The 14,856-nt window shown below is 38.4% G+C and overlaps 1 protein-coding gene across 2 annotated transcripts in view; it reads right to left on the bottom strand.

Moving 5' to 3' along the window:
* Positions 1–14,856, bottom strand: part of RBL2 (RB transcriptional corepressor like 2) — a 134,965-nt gene that overhangs the window by 108,910 nt on the left and 11,199 nt on the right. For both annotated transcript variants that reach the window (XM_015126138.3, XM_077984754.1), the window contains exon 2: positions 8,961–9,087. The gene's annotated coding sequence lies outside the window, so the exon portion shown is untranslated. The remainder of the gene's footprint in view (positions 1–8,960; positions 9,088–14,856) is intronic.

Raw genomic sequence — 14,856 nt, 5'->3', positions numbered from 1 at the left:
TGGCGCGATCTCGGCTCACTGCAAGCTCCACCTCCCGGGTTCACGCCTTTCTCCAGCCTCCCAAAGTGTTGGAATTACAGGTGTGAGCCACCGCGCCTGGCCGCATATGTCATTTTTAAACAGCTTTATTGAAGCACAAAAGAAATACAATAAAGTGAACATAATTAAAGTGTTTGATAGGTTGCTCTATGTATATATCTGTGAAACCATCAGGACAATAAAAACATTTCAATCATCCCAAAAACTTTCCTTGTGTGTCTCTGTAATTCCTTCTTCCCACTCATCCCTGTCCCACTCTTTAACTCCAGATAATCGCTGATCTGCTTTCTGTGAAATTTTGCATTCTTTAAAATGTATATAAATGAAATCATGCATTGTGTGTACTTTTTTCTGTCTTCTGTCATCCAGCATAATTATTTTCAGATTCATCTATATTGTAGCATTGATCAATGATTCATTCTTTTTTTATTGCTTAATAATAAGTATGAACATAACATATCCATTCAATTGTTGATAGAAATTTGGGTTGTTTTCACTTTTTGGCTATTAAAATAAAGTTGCAATGAACATTAATATATGAATCTTTGTATGAACATATAATGTTCTTGGCTAAATCCTTAAGAATGGAATGATCAGATCATATTTCTTTAAAAAAAAAAACTGCCAAACTTTTTCAAAATACATGAATCAAGTTTCTATTACTTCTTTAGTCAACTTTGGTAGTTTGTGTTTCTAGAAATTTTTCCATTTCATCTATGTTATCTAATTTGTTGTAATACAATTGTTAATTTTATTTCCTCATAATCCTTTTATTTATCTAAGGTCAGCAGCAATGTCCTTTTATGCCCAGTTGTAATAACTGAATATTTTCTCTCTCTCTCTCTCCATCTCTGTCTCCCCTTCCTTCTCTTTTTTTGCTCTCTCTACTTTTCTTGGTGAGTCTAACTATAAGTTTGTCAATTCTCCTAATCTTTACAAAGTACAAAGTATTACTTTGTTGATTTTCTCTACATTTTCCCATTCTCCAATGTATTTACTTCTACTCTAATCTTTACTATTTCCTTCCATTTGCTTTGAGTTTAGTTGGTCTTTCTTTTTTACTTTCTTGTAGTGAAATTTTGGTGATTTATTCCTCATATAGGTGCTTACAGCTGTGTTTCACGCTGAGCACTGCTTTAGCTGCATCCCATAGGTTTTGTTGTGTTTTCTTTTTCTTCATCTCTAGGTATTTTCTAATTTCCTTTGTGATTTCTTTTTTGACCTACTGTTCTTTGAGTAGCATGTTGGTTAATTTCTACATATTTGTGAATTTCTCTAATTTTCTTCTATCATTGTTTCCCAATTTTATTCCATTGTGTTTGGAGAACATACTTTGATGTTAAGTCTATCAAATTTTTTATCATGATGTATTTCTGAATTTATACTTTCTGGAATTTGTTGAGCTTTTGGTGTTTTTAAAAAATCAAATTTTGGAAGTTTTCATCATTATCTTTTTCTTTCTGTTACTCTAACTATATAATTTCAATTGACCTAACTTTAAGTTCCCTAATTCTTTTTCTGACTGTTCAACTCTGCTATTTAGCCAATCTAGTGAATTTTTTTTTTTTCAGTTATTGTGCTTGTCCACTCCAGATTTTCTATTTTGTTCTTTAAAAAAAAATTTCTATTTTTTTTTAAACTTTAAGTTCAGGGATACATGTGCAGGTTTGTTACATAGGCAAATTTATGTCATGGGGGTGGTGTTGTACAGATTATTTCATCACCCACATATGAGGCCTAGTACTGATTATTTTTCCTGATCCAATATTTACTATTTTCTGAGACACTGCACTCATACTTTCCTATAGTTCTTCTGACATGGTTTCCTTTAGCTCTTTGAAATAACTGATTTAAAATAGCCAACTTAGTCTTTGTCTAGTCAGCCCAATGTCTGGATTTCCTCAAGAACAATTCTCTACTAACTGCTTTTCACCCTTTGGGCCATATATTCTTATTTACTTGCATGCTTCTTAATATATTTTTGTTGGAAACTGGACACTTTAAATTACATGGCAACTCTGGAAATCAGATTTGCCCACCTGCCCCAGGTTTTGTTATTGTGATTATTTAGCATCGTTTTAGTAACATTTCTGAAATAAATCTGTAAAGTCTGTATTTTTTGTTGTACTGAAGTACTGGATCAGTTCACTTAGTGGTCAGCAAACTATTGGAGAGATTTCCCTAAACACTGGGAAGCAAAGTCTCTCAGTTTTTGCCAAGGGCCTCTGGGTATGTGTTGGGCACACCTTTAACACTAAGCCAGGCAGCCTGTGTGTAAATTCCATGGGATTTTCTATGTAGACAATCACATAATCTGCAAATAAAGGCAGTTTTACTTCTTCCTGCCATTCTCCATGTGGTTTATTTCTTCTGCTTTCCTTATTGCATTGGCTAGAAACTCCAATACTATTGAATAGAACAGAGGCATCCATTTTTTTTTTTAACCATGGGGGAATGCATTCATTCTTTGACTATTAAGAATAATGTCAGTTGCTGTTAACTGTAGCTTTTATTTTTATATGTCCTTGATTGGATTCAGGAAGGTGCTTTCTAATACTGTTTGCAGGAATTGATGTTAAATTTTGTCAAATGCCTTTCTGCATCGATTGAGATGATTATATCATTTTTCTTTCTTTACCTCTAGCAATATTCTTTGCTCTGAAATCTACTTTGCCTGTTATTAACATAGCCACTCCAGCTTTCTTTTAAGATGAGCATGCCGTATCTTTTTCAAACATGTTTGTCTATAGTATTTGTGAATTTATGTTTAAAGTTAATTTCTTAAAAGCAGCATGTAGTTTTGTTGTTTTTAACCTATTCCAACCATTTCTGCCTTTTTAAAGGATGCTTAGTTCATTTAGATATAGTTTTTCATTGTTATTTTGATTTGTATTTCTCTAATGATCAGTGATATTGAACTTTTCTACATATGATTGTAAGCCACGTGTATACTTAACTCAAATAACTTTTATTTTGGATTGAAAAGAAAGCATGTTTATTATAATCTGTAAAAATAAAAAATAGTAAGTATTTAAATGTAAGACTGTAACTACAGTAATAGTTTAGAGATGTGAGTGGTCTGTTTGGACTGAAGAAGTCAAATGTTTCATGAGGAAAATGGAATCTAAATTCAACTCTAAGACAACAGAAAAAGATGAAAGACACATAACAGGCTCAAACACAAGTAAGTGTATCCACAGAGGATGTCAGGATGATTGGCTAAGATGGAAAAGGGTTAGATTATGGAAGGCCAGGTCATAAAGAGCCCTGAAATTACAGGAGATGTTGAGGTGCCATGCAAATCTTCTGCAGGTTTTTTAATCAGGTGAAAGGTAAATATACGCATAAATATCCAAAAGAAATAATGTCGAGAAACTTAGCTAGTGATTATAGGTAACCCAGAATAACAGAAGGCCCAAGCAAATGGGCTGACCCACAGGTCTGTCCTGGAATCCCTCTTATCTCTTTACTTCATTCAGCATCCAGTACTGTGGCTATAATTATCATCTATATCACAAGGACTTCCAAATTCACCTCCACGCCTGCTCCTTTCCTGAACTCTGGCCTTTTACCCAACTGTTTATCTGACACACTCATACAGATGTACAATGAACATCTCACACTTAACATGTGCAAAACAGAATTCTTGATTTGCAGCTCCCCCAAACATGTTCTTATGTTCTTCCCCATTTCTGTCAATTTCACTACTATCCCCACAGTTACTCAAACCGAAACCTTATAAGTATTATATCCCTTCCTTAGCTTACCTCTTACATTTAATAATTGAAGACTCTTGTCAACTTTATCAAATCCTGCCCTGTTGTATCTTAACTCTATTTATCTCTGTCTTCACTTCCACCACTCTTGCCCTGGCCCTCACCATCTTTTGCTTAGACTACCCCAAAAGGTCTCCTGAGGATCTTCTTGCTCCCCATAATCCAGATGTTGCCCTCCTATCTCAGATCCTCACCTGGATTCTTATAGCTCTATGAGACCCAATCCCTCTCTATCTCTTGGATCTCACTTAGTTTTTTGTTTGTTTGTTTGTTTGTTTGTTTTTTGAGACGGTGTCTCGCTCTGTCGCCCAGGCTGGAGTGGCGCGATCTCGGCTCACTGCAAGCTCCGCTTCTGGGTTCACGCCATTCTCCTGCCTCAGCCTTCAGAGTAGCTGGGACTACAGGCGCCCACCACCACGCCCAGCTAATTTTTTTTTTTTTTTTGTATTTTTAGTAGAGACGGGGTTTCACTGTGTTAGCCAGGATGGTCTCGATCTCCTGACCTCATGATCCGCCCACCTCAGCCTCCCAAAGTGCTGGGATTGCAGGTGTGAGCCACCGCGCCCGGCCGGATCTCACTCCTTAGCAGTCTAGTACCACCCTCACCAAGCTTACTCTTGCCTTAGCATCTGAAATACTCTTATACCAGGTTTTTGAAGGGCCGGGTCCTTTCTGTCATTCATGCTTCACCTTAAATGATACCATCTGAAAAAGCCCTCCCTTACCACCCAGTCTTAAGTAGTCATTCACTGTAGTCACTTTCTCACAATATCCTGTTTTGTTTTCACCAAAGCTGTCATCATTACCTAACGTTCTATTTATTGTTTGTCTCCTCCATATTTTTGCACCCCTTTACCCCAGATCAAATGTAAGCTCTTTCAAAGAAAGTACTTTTTAGGTCTTCTTCACTGTTACATCTCCAGACACAAGACTCATTACACATTTATTGAATCAATTAATGGAAATACAGTACTTGATAAAGATGGGATCTCAAATCAGGAAGAAAAAAAATAGATTCGACCAATAACTGAGACAAGTTGTGAAGGATGCAATAAGAAAAATCTGAAGAATGTTAGGGGAAATTTTCCTAGACTGACCCTTATCAGCTCAATCCAAATTCCCATCGCCCACATAGAACCTGGGATTTCTCTTGTGCAATAGTGGCAAATCTGCATCCTAAACCTATCCCTTAACTGTTTCACTTAGGTGGCAAGGTCTTCTCCATAGTAATGAAACAACCAATAGCAGGTGCTTCCTTATCTGTGACATAGTCTATATGATTCTGACCAATAGCAGACTTCTGTCTTTACAAGCACACATGTGCATGTATGTTGTTTAAATTACAAAATTAAAGCTTGGAATTTAAATCAACCACATTGAACAACAGATCCCTGTGGAATAAACAAACTAAACATACAAACCAATGCACAAGATACAGTCACCACCAATACAATATCACTTCAACTGAGTTAGCAGTTAGCTCGAGCCTAGGACAAATTCTTGGAAAGACAGGAGCTTCATTTTTAACAGCGCATAACTGTGATTAGCATCAGCAAAGCCCCAGATGAGTAGAAGACTCAACTTGGTATCATTAACACAAATAAGTAGTGTTTCACTATTGTATTAGAAAAAAACTGTCTATTATAATAAAATTGCTTTTTTCTGAAAAAAAGAAGGCCATTACTTTTCAAAATTTAGAAATCCCCATGGGGCTAAGTGGCCTATACAACCTAGGTAGAGGGAAGGAATAATACAGAAGATAGGGCTGAGTTTTCACTCCTCTGGTAACTGCAGGCTGAGGGTAGAAAATTAGGGATAATGTGGCTTCACACATAAACCTTATGATAAGCAAAACATATCCCAGATTCTGTACTCAATGGCTTAATACTGGCTATCATTGGAACTACAGAGGGATGAAATATTTTTTTTTTTTTTTTGAGATGGAGTCTTGCTCTGTCAACCCAGGCTGGAGTGCAATCTCGATCTCGGCTGATTGCAAGATGCGATGGTGCGATCTCGGCTCACTGCAAGCTCCGTCTCCCGGGTTCACGCCATTCTCCTGCCTCAGCCTCCCGCGTAGCTGGGACTACAGGCTCCCGCCACCACGCCCGGCTAATTTTTTGTATTTTTAGTAGAGACTGGTTTCACCGTGTTAGCCAGGATGGTCTCAATCTCCTGACCTCGTGATCCACCTGCCTTGGCCTCCCAAAGTGCTGGGATTACAGGCGTGAGCCACCATGCCTGGCCGAGATGAAAGATTTTTTATAGCGGATTTGTATTTTTTTAAATTTCTATATGGTTTGAATGTTTTAATCAAGCATGTTTTATTTTTGTAATAATAATGAACTCAAAAAAAGCTAAAAGAGAAAAGTAGTGAAAATATACAGGAATCTACTATTTGTATCACTGCTTTTCAACAGAAATATAATGTGAGCCACAAGTGCTGTGATGCACACATTTATTTTTAAGTCTTCCAGTAGCCACATTTAAAAAGGTAAGAAAATACAGGTAAAATTAATTTAAGAATATATTTTATTCAACCCAATATATCCAAAATATTATCATTTAAACAGGGATTCAGTATAATAAGTATTGAGATATTTTACAGTCTTTCTTTTCTTGCTAAGTCTAAAAACTCTGGGGTGTATTTTATACTCATAGCATATCCCAATGAGAACTGGCCATGTTTCAGTTGCCTTAAGAGCCAAATGCATTAGTACTGTACAGTGCAGATCTGTATCCTGAAAACATATTTTCACATTAATGAAAAAATGGGTTGATGAGAAGATCAGACAATTTATAAAACATAAAAAGTAAAGGGTCAGTAACTACATTGAAAAATGTAAAAATTCAGAAGTAATAAAAATGTAATGTAAAACCATGAACTGTAACGTGTTCCAGGTCACATGCAGGTATGACTGAGGGATAAGGAAACAAACTAGTATTGGCCTTCTGAAAAAAAAATCAACAACATGTTAACAAAAGCTTTAAGTGATTATTATTTATCATCTTGGCTGCAAAAAGTTCATTTTCTAAGAATTTTATACTAAGCTCTGATGGAACAAATGTGCAAGACAGTTACAAGGATGTTTAAATCTGTATCATTTATAAAAGGAAGAAATTGGCAATAACCTAAATGTTCAATCTCAGGTACCTAATTTAATCAGTAATGATAAATCCATAAAATTAAATGCCTGTCAGTTATTTTATATGACTAATGATTATTCTAGATATTAGATAATAAATAAACATATCATATGCCCATGAGCTATCTCTCTCCAAGACATGAGATCACGGATTTCAAATTTTAGTTTTTGCTTATTTGTATTTTCTAAAATTTCCACAATATACTTTTATTATACCCAAAGTCAATAATCAAAATGGCAAAGTATGTCAGAAAGACTGAAGATGAAGAAAGCTGGAAAAAGGTTAGCCTATTTTTAGAAGAAATCTAATGGTTGCCTCTGAATAAGTAATTTCAGTAGAAGGACAGTCTTTAGAAACCAAAATAATGGTTGAGAAGCAAAAAGAATTTAATCAGGAAGGCATTGTGGAAAAATGCACATGGTAACAGTATATATCATACAGAGTGTTTCTTTCTGTTGGATTTTTAAATGAAAATATGCCCATTGTGGAAAGTTTAGAATAAATGAAAGAGAATAAAGAAGGAAAGAAAAATCACTTGCAGCTTCAACAGCAATCTCTATCCTCAACATCTTGGAGTGCTCCCTTTAGATCCTTTCCTGCATGGTGCCCTATAAATGTTTGTTGAACAAATGGGGGCAAAAGAGCCAAAATACACAAGGATGTCAGTACACTGAAGTAGGAAGGAGGGACAGAAATAGCAAGTCTTAGGAAATGCCTGGGTAGAAAATAAGGAGAAAAATTACACTGAATAGCCTATCATAATAACTTCATTTAAAGGTGGGAGGAGAGTCAATATATAATAAGTGTTATTTGATTTAAATATTTCCCTCTATTGCTAAATTTAAGTGTAGTTAAAATTTCCTATCTTTCTTTACATAATGCACTATCCACATCATTGAAAATTTCTGTGACTATCACGTTTTTAATAACATTATAATTTTTCAATGTTTAGATATTTCATAATTTGCATAAACAATGCCATGATATTGAAATCACTTACTTACAATGCCAAGGGAACAGAACTGTTCATGACTCACTGTTGACCTCTATGATATCTACAAGACAGGGGTCCTGTCAGAAGAATGACTAAAAGGGTATTATTAAAACTCTTGATACATGTGGCTAAACTCCTTTCTAGGAAGTTTTAACCAAATCTTGCTCTGAAGCAGTGAGATTGACAATGTACAGTATGTGTATTTCTATTTATTGGGCGAAAGAGTCATGAAAAGCTAAATGCCTAAAGAAAGGAGGCTGTGCAAGACAAAGCTGAGAATGCTGGAGTGAGAAGGCGTCATCATGCCTGCAAAGCCATAGAACAGAGGCGAGCGGGAAGAGATGGGTGAGAAAAGGAGGGAAGGAAGTTTGAAAACAAAAGGAAATGTGAACTTAGTTAAGAAATAACACATCTTCCTCCGAGAAATATGAAGGAGAAACTAATAGGATAGCAAGATAAAGAATAAGTTAAAACAGATGTGACTATGAGATGAATTCCTCAGACAACATTATAAGAAATACCTTCTTCATTGACCAATTCCAAGAACTTCATGCTTCTATTTCTCAGCTGGACAAGTGACTGTTAGGGGTGCCCAGCCCATCCTCCACAACTCCTCTTCTAGCTCCAGCTGGGAGATAACACTGGCTTTGAAGGGATGACAGCCCACCCATGGGGAAAGAAAGATATAACAAATATCTGAAAATTCAGCCCTAACCCCTTAGTATTTGGCTCACTGAATGACGGCTACTGTGAGGTTTAATGGAGGATTAGTACAGAAAGCTCCTAATATCAACTCTTTAAAAATAAAGACAATTTACCTGGGGGAAAATGTATTCGGAACATCTTGTGTCTTGGGGGCCAACTAGACTTTAAAACCTTTGGTTTGGGGGACTATATAAGTCCAGCAGAGTAAAATGCTATGAAGACGCATGGCTGTTAATAATTGAGGAAGCAAAGACCCTCAAATAGGAAGATATTCAGTTACAAAAGAAAATGGCTCTTACCCACGTAGATTAGATTCCTACAGTTCTCCAGCGCCACTTCTCTGTACAGATTCCTCTGTGGAGGGCTCAGTTGTCTCCACTCCTCCTCAGTAAAGTCTACAACAACATTCCTGAATGTCACTGGCTCCTAAAATATAAGCATATTCACCCTCTATTAGCTATCCAGAAAGTGTTCCTGACACAGTGTGTAAAGCTGATAGTCACAGGAAAGGTGGAGGAGAAACCAAACAGAAAGTTTTGGGTTTTTTTTTTTTTTTTTTGAGATGGAGTTTCACTCTTGTTGCCCAGGCTGGAGTGCAGTGGTGCAATCTTGGCTCACTGCAACGTCCACCTCCTGGGTTCAAGCTATTCTCCTGCCTCAGCCTCCTGAGTAGCTGGGATTACAGGTGCCCACCACCACACCCGGCTAACATTTTGTATTTTTAGTAGAGACAACTTTTCACCATGTTGGCCAGTATGGTCTTGAACTCCTAACCTCAGGTGATCCACCGGCCTAGACCTCCTAAAGCGCTGGGATTACAGGCACTGGCCACCATGCCCTTTTTTTTTTTTTTTTTTTTTTTGGAGACAAGAGTCTTGCTCTGTCACGCAGGCTGGAGTGCAGTGACACGATCTCAGCTCACTGCAGCCTCCACCGCCCAGGTTCAAGTGGTTCTTGTGCCTCAGCCTCCCAAGTAGATGGGATTACAGACACACGCCACCATGCCTGGCTAGCTTGTTTTGTATTTTCAGTAGAGACGGGGTTTCACCATGATGTCCAGGCTGGTCTCGAACTCTTGAGCTCAGGCAATCCACCAGGAGTCCATGCCTGGCCCACGAAGTATTTTTGACAGTGCTCAGACTTTGTGGTTACCTGAAGAAGAAGCCATCGAGAGGAAATTCCAACTCTATATAAATTCACTCATTTCAGCCATATGTCTTTCCCTTCCTGTCTCAAAGGAAAAGTTCCCCTTCTATGTATCCTCTTATTGCGTGTTCTAGGTGTTCTCTGATACTCTCCAGGCATTCACTCTCACAAATTATCCCCATTTTTGTCAATCTTCAAACTATTCCTCTTTGGAAACCCTTCTTCGGCTTATAAACAAGAATGTTCAAATGAATCTCTTCCTAAATGATTTATCTGATAGAAAAAAAAGAATCCTTTGAAAATCAGTTTAGGAATGACAGTAACAATGCTGATGGGCCATCATTTAATAGGCACTATTAAAAGATGGGGAGATGCAGGTAGAGTAGGCAGCTTGAGAAGAAAAGTCAAGGAAATACACCATCGAGAGCAGAAGCCCTTATACACTACTCTCCTGCATACACTGGGAGGGGCTGCCAGGGGCCTGCCAATTTTTGAGGCAACAGGTAGAGTTGGGAGAATGAGACCCCAGGAGTATTTATTCAGACTTGGGAGGGGAAAGAATAGTTTTGAGGTCTACAACAAAGAGCTAAAGGTTTTCTTAGACAGGTTCTCCCCCACCCCAAGGCCTCTGCTATTAAAAAGGAACAGAGAATGCAACATCAAATGCATTGGATGCAGCTTAGAAGAGAAGACAAATGTCACGAATAGTTTTGGAGGAGTGTCTACAAGAACCCATCTGTACTAATCACAGCCAATTAGGGGAATGGCTAAAACCAGCCACGTTAGGATCAATAGTATTTTTTAAAAAGGATCCTGTCATTATCATTATGCACAGAAATGACAACAATACAGGAGAGAAAGAACATGCTATGAAAAACAGCAAAGGATGAACACATTCTGGGAAAACTAAGATCTGAAGAATACAAGACATCTTCTAAAAATGCTTGCACTATACAGTAATTCAATAAGGACATGAATTTAATGAAATACACATACCCCCCAACATGATTTTTTTATAAAGAGAGATGGAAAGCTATGAATTACTCTGAGAACAAAAATGTATTATGGAGCTAATAAATTTAGTAGGGATTCTCAAACATGCAAAGACAAAGAGAAGAACATTTTCGTCTCATTATTCAAGACACAGGTTGAGAGAAGAACATTTCAACTACTTGATACTGAAATCCACCACCCCACCCAAGAAAAAAGGAAGGATCACAATGAAGAACTAGGGAATAAAATTACTACACGATGAATGGTAACGAGGGCTGTTTTTTTCCCCAATCTTCATACATTTTATTTTTCTTTCTTGGCTTACTGTATTGTTGTTAAGACCAGACATATTTTTCTTTTTTGTCCTTGCAAGAGGGTGGTTGGAACCACTTAATTGATCAATGTAGAACACATGGTGTAATGAGGCTTTAGATGTTAAATTGAGAAAAACAGTTACAGGAATAAATATGGGTCCAGAACAAACACTTAAATAAGTAAATCTTTTTTTTTTTTTTTTTTTTTTTTTTTTGAGACAGAGTCTTGCTCTGTCACCCAGGCTGGAGTGCAGTGGTCAGACCTCGGCTCACTGCAAGCTCCGCCTCCCGGGTTCACGCCATTCTCCTGCCTCAGCCTCCCGAGTAGCTGGGACAACAGGCGCCCGCCACCTCACCCGGCTAGTTTTTTGTATTTTTTAGTAGAGACGGGGTTTCACCGTGTTAGCTGGGATGATCTCGATCTCCTGACCTCGTGATTCGCCCGTCTCGGCCTCCCAAAGTGCTGGGATTACAGGCTTGAGCCACGGCGCCTGGCCAAGTAAATCTTGACAAAGTAAAAATAATCTTACAACAATTTAAAAAACAGTCCATAGAGTACAAAAGAGAGGGAGAATAAATGTAAGCAAGGTTGAATGTCTAATCATGTGGACACAAACACAGTGAGTCTCTCATAACTGTCTTACCTTTTTTCTTTCACTCTTAGAGAAATATTACAAAAACAAGAATTTTCTCTTGTTCAATATAGTTCTCTTAAAGAACAGCAATTTCTTTAGTTCTCTAGTTACTTTTTCTTTTTAAATTCGAGTAACATTAATTTTTTTGTTATTAAACCTATTTATTACTAAGCAATGCCAGTTTTCTTTCTGTCTCTTCATTCATTCATCTGTTCATCTCTTTTTTTGCCTTACTACAATGCCCAACACTTATCTCCATAAATGTGCATGGAGAGAGACAGCTAGATGTTCAAAGTTAACGCTGACGGGAAATGCATGCACTTTCTGCTTTGTCAAACTACTATGTACTGCTGATTGTTAAATAAAATAATATAGTTTAAAAAATAAAAATAAAGGACTTCCACTTCCAGACGAAATGGAGTAAACACCTTTCTCTGTTTCTCCTATTAAGTGTAGATAACCATCGTGGAAGTTATATTTGAAACAAACATAAGATGACTATGAAAGGTGGAGAAAGGCAGGCTGGCTAGGGCCCCTGGGACTTGGGTGTTTTTATCATCTCATGTATTCTGTAGTTGGAGCTGAGGAAGAATCAACCTGGAAATGGTAATGGAAATAGAAGAAAATAAATAAAAGCCCCAGTAAAAGATCAGCCTAACAAGCCAGAAAACTTTTAGACAGTAACTACCCAACTCTACGAAAACACGACAGGAAAAAATAAAAATGTGGCTCCATCCCCACCACCCTCAGGTAAGGAGGGGGCAGGGAGGCAGACTTCCACGCTCACCCCACCACCCAGGGCTCTCTAACAAGAGAATTTTAAAGAACATCCCATGAGATGGCACCAGTGAGCAATTACATAAATGCTTGAATCAAAAGAAAAGGTAGAAAAATAGAAGTAAAATAGAAGACATAATGAAGAATCAAATAAAAATTTTAAGAATAAAAACGTGAGGCCAGGCACGGTGGCTCACACCTGTAATCCCAGCACTTTGGGAGACTGAGGCAGGCGGATCACAAGGTCAGGAGATCCAGACCATCCTGGCTAACACAGTGAAACCCTTTCTATACTAAAATTACAAAAAAATTCACTGGGCATGGTGTAATCTACTCATCTGACAAAGGGCTAATTTCTAGAACCTACAAAGAACTCAAACAAATTTACAAGAAAAAAACAAACAACCCAATCAAAAAGTGGGCAAAGAATATGAACAGCTACTTCTCAAAAGAAGACATTTATGCAGCCAACAGACACATGAAAAAATGCTCATCATCACTTGCCATCAGAGAAATGCAAATCAAAACCACAATGAGATACCATCTCAAACCAGTTATAATGGCAATCATTAAAAAGTCAGGAAACAATAGGTGCTGGAGAGGATGTGGAGAAATAGGAACACTTTTACACTGTTGGTGGGACTGTAAACTAGTTCAACCATTGTGGAAAACAGTGTGGTGATTCCTCAAGGATCTAGAACTGGAAATACCATTTGACCCAGTCATCCCATTACTGGGGATATACCCAAAGGATTATAAGTCATGCTGCTATAAAGACACATGCACACGTATACTTATTGCAGCACTATTCACAATAGTAAAGACTTGGAATCAACCCAAATGTTCATTAATGACAGGCTGGATTAAGAAAATGTGGCACATATACACCATGGAATACCATGCAGCCATAAAAAAGGATGAGTTTGTGTCCTTTGTAGGGACATGGATGCAGCTGGAAACCATCATTCTCAGCAAACTATCGCAAGAACAGAAAACCAAACACCGCATGTTCTCACTTATAGGTGGGAATTGAACAATGAGATCACTTGGACACAGGAAGGGGAACATCACACACCAGGGCCTATTGTGGGGTGGGGGGAGGGGGGAGGGATAGCATTAGGAGATATACCTAACGTAAATGACGAGTTAATGGGTGCAGCACACCGACATGGCACATGTATACATATGTAACAATCCTGCACGTTGTGCACATGTACCCTAGAACATATGTATAATTAAAAAAAATAAAAAATAAAAAAATTGACATTAAAAAAACCAAAAAACAAACATAAGATGAATATGAAAGGTGGAGAAAGGCAGGCTGGCTAGGGCCCCTGAGACTTGGGTGGTTTTGTCATCTCATGTATTCTATAGTTGCAGCTGAAGAAGAATCAACCTGGAAATGGTAATCAACCTGGTAATGGTAAAAAAAAAAAAAAAAAAGCCCCAGTAAAGGATCAGCCTAACAAGCCAGAAAACTTTTAGACAGTAACCACCCAGCTCTAGGAAAACACCGAGGGAAAAAAATGTGGCTCCATCCCCACCGCCTTCAGCTAAGGAGGGGGCAGGGAGGCAGACTTCCACACGCACCCCACCACCCAGGGCTCTCTAACAAGAGAATTTTAAAGCACATCCCATGAAAAGGCTCCAGTGAGCAACTACATAAATGCTTGAATCAAAAGAAAAGGTAGAAAAATAGAAGTAAAATAGAAGATAACGAAAAATCAAATAAAAATTTTAAGAATAGGCCGGGCGCGGTGGCTCCAGCCTGTAATCCCAGCACTTTGGGAGGCCGAGACGGGCGGATCACGAGGTCAGGAGATCGAGACCATCCTGGCTAACATGGTGAAACCCCGTCTCTACTAAAAAATACAAAAAACTAGCCGGGCGAGGTGGCGGGCGCCTGTAGTCCCAGCTACTCGGGAGGCTGAGGCAGGAGAATGGCGTAAACCCGGGAGGCGGAGCTTGCAGTGAGCTGAGATCCGGCCACTGCACTCCAGCCTGGGCGGCAGAGCGAGACTCCGTCTCAAAAAAAAAAAAAAAAAAAAATTTAAGAATAAAAACATGAGGCTGGGCACTGTGGCTCATGCCTGTAATCCCAGCACTTTGGGAGGCTGAGGCAGGCAGATCACAAGGTCAGGAGATCCAGACTATCCTGGCTAACATGGTGAAACCCTTTCTATACTAAAATTACAAAAAAATTAGCTGGACATGGTGGCTGGCACCTGTAGTCCTGTTGGCTCAGGAGGCTGAGGAAGGAGAATGGCGTGAACCTGGGAGGTGGAGCTTGCAGTGAGCCAAGACCGCACCACTGCACTCCAGCCTGGGCA

This window comes from Macaca mulatta, chromosome 20 (assembly GCF_049350105.2).
Source record: "Macaca mulatta isolate MMU2019108-1 chromosome 20, T2T-MMU8v2.0, whole genome shotgun sequence".
Taxonomy (NCBI): domain Eukaryota; kingdom Metazoa; phylum Chordata; class Mammalia; order Primates; family Cercopithecidae; genus Macaca; species Macaca mulatta.
This window is presented reverse-complemented; position numbering and strand designations above follow the sequence as displayed.